This window comes from Pyxicephalus adspersus, chromosome 4 (genome assembly GCF_032062135.1).
Source record: "Pyxicephalus adspersus chromosome 4, UCB_Pads_2.0, whole genome shotgun sequence".
NCBI classification, from domain to species: domain Eukaryota; kingdom Metazoa; phylum Chordata; class Amphibia; order Anura; family Pyxicephalidae; genus Pyxicephalus; species Pyxicephalus adspersus.
This window is the reverse complement of record NC_092861.1, coordinates 32,895,018-32,902,772: the sequence shown is the minus strand read 5'-3', so window position 1 is coordinate 32,902,772 and position 7,755 is coordinate 32,895,018. Positions and strand designations below refer to the sequence as shown.

General features: G+C 39.9%; 3 non-coding genes across 3 annotated transcripts; all 3 read left to right on the top strand.

Moving 5' to 3' along the window:
- Positions 1-2,523: 2,523 nt before the first annotated feature.
- On the top strand, positions 2,524-2,594 carry TRNAF-GAA (transfer RNA phenylalanine (anticodon GAA)). The gene has a single exon. It is a non-coding gene; the product is annotated as a tRNA-Phe (tRNA).
- Positions 2,595-2,784: 190 nt separating this feature from the next.
- Positions 2,785-2,857, top strand: TRNAF-GAA (transfer RNA phenylalanine (anticodon GAA)). The gene has a single exon. It is a non-coding gene; the product is annotated as a tRNA-Phe (tRNA).
- Positions 2,858-4,725: 1,868 nt separating this feature from the next.
- On the top strand, positions 4,726-4,798 carry TRNAF-GAA (transfer RNA phenylalanine (anticodon GAA)). The gene has a single exon. It is a non-coding gene; the product is annotated as a tRNA-Phe (tRNA).
- Positions 4,799-7,755: the final 2,957 nt, after the last annotated feature.

Genomic DNA, 7,755 nt, shown 5'->3' with positions numbered 1-7,755 from the left:
TGAAAACGCTCTTTATGTATGCAATTATTATAATTGTCTGTCTAATCTTACTGTGTTGCTGTATTCAGTGTATTCTCTCCTTATTGCAAGCATTTCAGGCATTCTGTCCTAGACCAAGGGACGTTGGACATGAGTACATTGAGTACCTATGGATGAATCATAAGAGGTGAAGTCATATTCATGACTTAAGAGGGGATTGAAAGGGTCTGAGACACTCCATTTTGTTGCCTGAGACACTCCATTTTGTTGCCTGAGACACTCCATTTTGTTTCATATTTTAGTTTTTAGTTATGAGAGCTTAGTTATGAGAACTAAATGTATTCCTTGGTTGTTTAGACTATATGTGTATAAACCTGATGTTCTGCCAAGATGAGTGTCTTGTTAATTCTGCTAAACTCAGATAATGTCAATTGTTTATGAATAACAAGGTGTTTTGTATGTGTCTGAAATTATGTTGCTAAATTGTTTCATTTAGGATACATATATTTTAGTGATTTTCCATTCATTCTAATAAATGAGCATGCGCAACGGCATATTGTAATGGTATATACACTAATGTTTGTTAAAATAAAGTTGGAGATTGCTTGATACCATACAAGTGTATGCGTCAGTGATTCTTCCCGGGCGCGCCTGTTCTGATGCACTGAGAGACACTGGGATGGTGAGAGGTCTGAGAGGAATAGAGCCAAGAAACCTGCAGATCCTTTCAGGCAGAAGTTCCAGATTTCTGAAGGGATCGGTTGAAAGTGAGTTTTTTGTCCAGTAGTAAAGTCCAGCATTTTGCTGTTCCTTTTTGTTTGCACAGGCAAAGGGCACAGACTTAGAAACAATCCATTCTGTTTTTAAAAAATAACATCTATACAGAACGTCACAGTACTCCTGCGCGCCAAACTGGTAACTTGCCGAAATTGCTCAGTTGGGAGAGCGTTAGACTGAAGATCTAAAGGTCCCGGGTTTTGGCAGCTATTGTTGTTGTTTGAAGTGCTTGGCTGAGTGTTGGCTTTTCTCATTAAACTAGTTTGCCTTTCCTTCCCTTCTCAAAGGCAGCTGTTTTCAGAGTATCTAGGTTTGAAACGTGTGTGAGCTGTAGTCGACTGGATATCCAATGTCAATGTTAAACCTTCACTTCTATGCATTTCACCACAGTGCCCGTGGAAGCTTTCGAGCAACATGTCGAAATAGCCCAGTTGGAGATCGTTAGACTAAAGGTCCCTGGTTCGACCGCGGTTTTAGACAGACGTTTCAGATTTCTGAAGCGATCAGTTGAAAGTGAGGTTTTGTCCAGTAGTAAAGTCAAGCATTTTGCTATTCCTTTTTTATGGCACTGGCAAAGCGCACAGACTTAGAAACAATCCATTCTGTTTTTTAAAAATACCATCTATACAGAACGTCACAGTACTCCTGAGCTGCATGCTTGTAACTTGGCTTTTCTCCTTCTCATTAAACTAGTTTACCTTTTTTTTCACTTCTCATAGGCCTCTTGACCATAGCTATGTGAAAAATAAATGCATATGAACATAAAATGTGTCAGTTTCAGAGCTGCTACTCCTTTTGCTCACTGAAGTGTGATTGCAAAATAACACCAGTTGTAAAGCCATGCATCTTGATGTATATATTCTACAGACACATGCAAAATTTATAAACATAAAAACAATCCATTCTCCTTAGAAAATCACATCTTTACAGGTCGCTATGGGGATTCTGAGAGCAATGGCCTCACCTTGGTGAAATAGCTCAGGTGGGAGAGCATTAGACTGAAGATTTGTAGGTCATGGGTTTTGGGAGCTGGTGTCGCTGCTTGAAGCCGTTAGCTGGTTGTGAGCTTTTGTCCTTCTCATGAAGTGTGTTAACCTTTCCTTCACTTCTCAAAAGCCTCTTGTTCATGATCGAGGGCTTACCTTGTCACAAAGCTAATTAGGACATGATGCTTACCTTCCCATATCATTAAGGCGATGTAAATAAAGAGAAAACGTATCATCTTTTCGGGGAATGTGGTACCAAATGGTTTAGTCAGCGATAAATTAAAGTGGTAAAATATAAATACACTTGATTCGTAAAAGAGAAAACTAGGAGTATTTTCCTTCACTCAGATACTTTCTGGTGTCCACTTATTGGTAACTGCTTTCCTTTTCAGCGAATGGTGTAAGTTTTAGAGGTAATCATCCTCCTGATTTTAGATTGCTCCATCACACCAGTAGTATAGCCGGGTTTCTTGCTTCTCATTTTTTATCTTGCACTAGCAAAATGCACAGACATCATAGCAATCCAAACATTATGCAACACCTTCACATCTCTATTGGTCTCTAGAGGGTCTTGGCGAAATGATTCACAACTTACCAAAATAGCTGAGTTTGGAGAGAGTTAGACTGAAGATCCATAGGTCCCAGGTTTCGGCAGCTGTTTTCAGAGTATCTAGGGTTGAAATGTGTGTGAGCTATAGTCGACTGGATATCCAATATCAATGTTAAACCTTCACTTCTATGGATGTCACCACAGTGCCCTTTGAAATATGCCGCGCAACATGCCGAAATAGCTTAGTTGGGAGAGCATTAGACTGAAGATCTAGGTCCTAGGTTCGACCCCGGGTTTCGGCAGACGTTTCAGATTTCTGAAGGGATCGGTTGAAAGTGACTTTTTTGTCCAGTAGTAAAGTCAAGCACTTTGCTGTTCCTTTTTTTTTTGGCACTGGCAAAGTGCACAGACTTAGAAACAATCCATTCTGTTTTTAAAAAATAACATCTATACAGAACATCACAGTACTCCTGGGCGAGAAACTGTTAACTTGCCGAAATAGCTCAGTTGGGAGAGCGTTAGACTGAAGATCTTAAGGTCCCTGGTTCAATCCCGGGTTTCGGCAGCTATTGTTGTTGTATGAAGTGCTTGGCTGAGTGTTGGCTTTTCTCATTAAACTAGTTTGCCTTTCCTTCCCTTCTCAAAGGCCTCTTGACCATAACTATGTGGACAATCAATGCATATGAACATAAAATGTGTCAGTTTCAGAGCTGCTGCTCCTCTTGCTCATTGAAGTGTATGAGCTATAGTCCACTGAATATTAGGTCTTAATGCTAAAGCTTCACTTTTATGCAGGTCGCCACGGTGCTCCTGGAAAACTGATTAGCAGCATGCCGAAATAGCTCAGTTGGGCTAGTGTTAGACTGAAGATCCATAGGTTCCGGTTTTCGGCAGCTGTTTTCAGAGTATCTAGGTTTGAAACGTGTGTGAGCTGTAGTCAACTGGTTATCCAATCTCAATGTTAAACCTTCACTTCTATGCATTTCACCACAATGCCCGTGGAAGCTGTCGAGCAACATGCCGAAATAGCCCAGTTGGAGAGCGTTAGACTAAAGGTCCCTGGTCCGATCTCGGTTTTCGACAGACGTTTCAGATTTCTGAAGGGATCAGTTGAAAGTGAGGTTTTGTCCAGTAGTAAAGTCAAGCATTTTGCTGTTCCTTTTTTTATGGCACTGGCAAAGCGCACAGACTTAGAAACAATCCATTCTGTTTTTTTAAAAATACCATCTATACAGAACGTCACAGTACTCCTGAGCTGCATGCTTGTAACTTGCTGAAATATCTCAGTTGGGAGAGTGTTAAACTGAGGATCTAAAGGTCCCTGGTTCAATGGTTGTTGGTGTATGAAGAGCTGGGCTGAGTGTTGGCTTTTCTCCTCATTAAACTAGTTTACATTTTTTTCACTTCTCAAAGGCCTCTTGACCATAGCTATGTGGACAATAAATGCATATGAACATAAAATGTGTCAGTTTCAGAGCTGCTACTCCTTTTGCTCACTGAAGTGTGATTGCAAAATAACACCAGTTGTAAAGCCATGCATCTTGATGCATATTTTCTACAGACACATGCAAAATTTATAAACATAAAAACAATCCATTCTCCTTAGAAAATCACATCTTTACAGGTCGCTTTGGGGATTCTGAGAGCAATGGCCTCACCTTGCTGAAATAGCTCAGGTGGGAGAGCGTTAGACTGAAGATTTTTAGGTCATGAGTTTTGGGAGCTGGTGTCGCTGCTTGAAGCCGTTAGCTGGTTGTGAGCTTTTGTCCTTCTCATGAAGTGTGTTAACCCTTTCTTCACTTCTCAAAAGCCTCTTGTTCATGATCGAGGGCTTACCTTGTCACAAAGCTAATTAAGACATGATGCTTACCTTCCCATATCTTTAAGGCAATGTAAATGAACAGAAAACGTATCATCTTTTCGGGGAATGTGGTACCAAATGGTTTAGTCAGCGATAAATTAAAGTGGTAAAATATAAATACACTTGATTCGTAAAAGAGAAAACTAAGAGTATTTTCCTTCAGTCAGATATTTATTGGTGTCTGCTTATTGGTAAATGCTTTCCTTTTTAGCAAATGGTGTAAGTTTTAGAGGTAATCATCCTCCTGATTTTAGATTGCTCCATCATACCAGTAGTATAGCCGGGTTTCTTGCTTCTCATTTTCTATCTTGCACTAGCAAAATGCACAGTCATCATAGCAATCCAAACAATATGCAAAACCTTCACATCTCTATCAGTCTCTAGAGGGTCTTGGCAAAATGATGTGTGTGAGCTATAGTCCACTGGATATCAAATCTTAATGCTAAAGCTTCACTTCTATGCACTTCTAATGAAGTGTGTGAGCTATAGTCCACTGGATATCAAATCTTAATGCTAAAGCTTCACTTCTATGCAGGTCGCAACGGTGCTCGTGGAAAACTGATTAGCAGCATGCCGAAATAGCTCAGCTGGGAGAGCGTTAGACTGAAGTTCTCAAGGTCCCTGCTTCGGTCCCGGGTTTTGGCAGACGTTTCAGGTTTCTGAATGGATCAGTTAAAAGTGAGATTTTGTCCAGTAGTGGTCAAGCATTTTGCTGCTCCTTTATTTTTATGGCACTGGCAATTTGCAAAGACTTAGAAACAATCCATTCTGTTTTTAAAAAATAACATCTATACAGAACGTCACAGTACTCCTGAGCCGCACTCCTGAGAGCGTTAGACTGAAGATCTAAAGGTCCCTGGTTTTATTGTTTTTGTTGTATGAAGTGCTTGGCTGAGTGTTGGCTTTCTCATTAAACTAGTTTGCCTTTCCTTCACTTCTCAAAGGCCTCTTGACCATAGCTATGTGGACAATAAATGCAATAGGAACATAATATCTGTCAGTTTCAGAGCTGCTGCTCCTCTTGCTCATTGAAGTGTGTGAGCTATAGTCCACTGAATAATAAATCTTAATGCTAAAGCTTCACTTCTTTGCAGGTCGCCACGGCAAAAAGCATTTTGCTGTTCCTTTTTTTATGGCACTGGCAAAGTACACAGACTTAAAAACAATCAATTCTGTTTTAAAAAATCACATCTTTACAGAACGTCACGATACTCCTGGACCACACACTGGTAACCTGCCGAAAAAGCTCAGTTGGGAGAGTGTTGGAGTAAAGATCTAAAGGTCCCTGTTTCAACCCTGGGTTTTGGTTGCTAATATTGTTGTATGAAGTACTTGGAGTGTTGGCTTTTCTCATTAAACTAGTTTGCCTTTCCTTCCCTTCTCAAAGGCCTCTTGACCATAACTATGTGGATATTAAATGCATATGAACATAAAATGTATCATTTTCAGAACTACTGGTCCTTAGTGGGATTCTGAGAGCAATGGCTTCAGCTTTCTGAAATAGCTCATTTGGGAAAGCCTTAGACTGAACACGTGAAGGTTCCAGGTTGTTGTCGCTTCTTAAGTCAGTTAGCTGGTTGTTAGACCTTGTCCTTGTAATGAAGTGGTTTAACCTTTTCTTCACATCTCATAATAGAGGGCTTACCTGGTCACAACGCTAATTAAGACATGATGTTTGCCTCCCTATATATTTAGGCAATGTGTGTGAATTGAAAACGTATTATCTTTACAGAGAAAGTGGTTCCAAATGGTTTCGTAAGCTAGAAATCAGCGTGGTAAAATTTAAATAATCTTGTTTCTTAAAAAAAAAAAAAAATTTATTTCCTTCACTTAGATATTTATGTGTTTATTTATTTTCATTTTTGCTGAATGGTGTAGGTTTTAGAGCTGATGTTCCCCCTGATTTTAAATGGCTCCATTACACTAGAAGTATAGCGGGGGATCTTGCTTCTTATTTTCTATCTAGCACTAGGAAAATGCACAGACATCAATGCAATCCAATTATCATGCAAAACCTTCTCATCTGTACAGGTCTCTGGAGGGTCATAGCAAAATGGCTTACGGCTTGCCGAAATATCTTTGTTTGGGAGAGAATTATACTGAAGATCTAAAGGTCCCGGGTTTCATCAGCTGTTTTGGAATTATGTAGGGTTGAACGGTGTCCAAGAAAAAAAAAGAAAATAATATATGCCATATTCCAATAGTTAGGCATATATGTAATAGGATTTATCCCTAATAACTAAATATAATTAAACAATGTATGAAGGTATGGGCCTGCATGTTTATGTTGAATTAAAGTGATCTGTTTACCCCTTTCCAGTCACTTAGACCCCCTTGAGGTTCTGAATTCAAGGAATTCCAGTGACCTCACAAAAGAGACTATAGAAAAACAGATACTAAAACAGATGCCTTAGATGGTGCTGGCACTTGAGATTGATGGATGACAGGACAGAGGTATTGGGGTGATAGCCCCTCTTGACCTTTGCTTACACCCAAATTGGATGACCCTTGCTGGCTTCACCCAACAACTCCAGGCATCTCTGCTCTAGTCTTTCTACATTACAAGTGTCTCTGAGGTTTCTAATAATTTTTGGAGCCAATAGGTGTCCTACAAATCATACCCAGTAACCAATCCAAAATCCCCTATGAGACCCAATGGGAATTAATTGTAAAAAACTGGGAGCCGGGATAATGGGAAAAGTAGTTAGGGAACTTGGGAAAAGTTATTGTGTTATTTTACTTTATTGTAATTGCAGGGTTTTGAACTAACCTCTATTATGTTATTGCAAGGGTTTAATGTACAAAAACCAATGTTTTTATTTTACTTTATAGTCTGTTGATTTAAGTTCCTATATAAATCTGACAATACTGTTGTGTATTGTTATGTTTCTAACTTGATTTTATTTAAGCTGTTTGAGCAACTTGACATTATTTGTATATGAACCTTCAATTGCAAAATATATATGTGCATTGGTATGTTTACATAATACTCATATTTATGCAGATATTATTCAAATTCAACACAAGGGTGCTTGGAGTCAAACTTGGCCGGGGTGCAGGAGTGTTTGCCTCCCTTCCCTGGACTGTTGTACCATAATGGGAACAAATCAGTATGGCGGGCGCCTGATGAAATCTAAGTACTTGCCAGATGCCAGTCCCCCAATCTAACTCTGCACTTTTCTCCTAAAGACCCCTGGGACTTCTGTGCGCAAAGGTGTGTGGTAAAGGACTAACAGAGGACCAGGAGCCCACAGATAATACGTGCAAGGTTCTTACAGATGCAAATCCAAAATACTAAGCCAATGGTCATACACAGGTGATCAGTGCACCAGATAAGCTTTTCAAGGACCTCAAAAATAGTCAGGGTCACAGGCAAAAGGTTAGTCCAAGCAGCATACATTTGCAGGGTTAGAAAGGGGCAAGGTAAGCAACAGTAAATCCTAAGAATTTACACTCCAGCAGCAGGTCAGCAAACTTAACACTACAATATGCACTGGGGACTGTGAGCAGAAATGCTATAATGTCCAAGCAGCCAATGGCAAGGCAGGATTGAGTCAGGAACTAATATGCCCCTAAAATCCCCTTCAGCTGTACACAGCCTC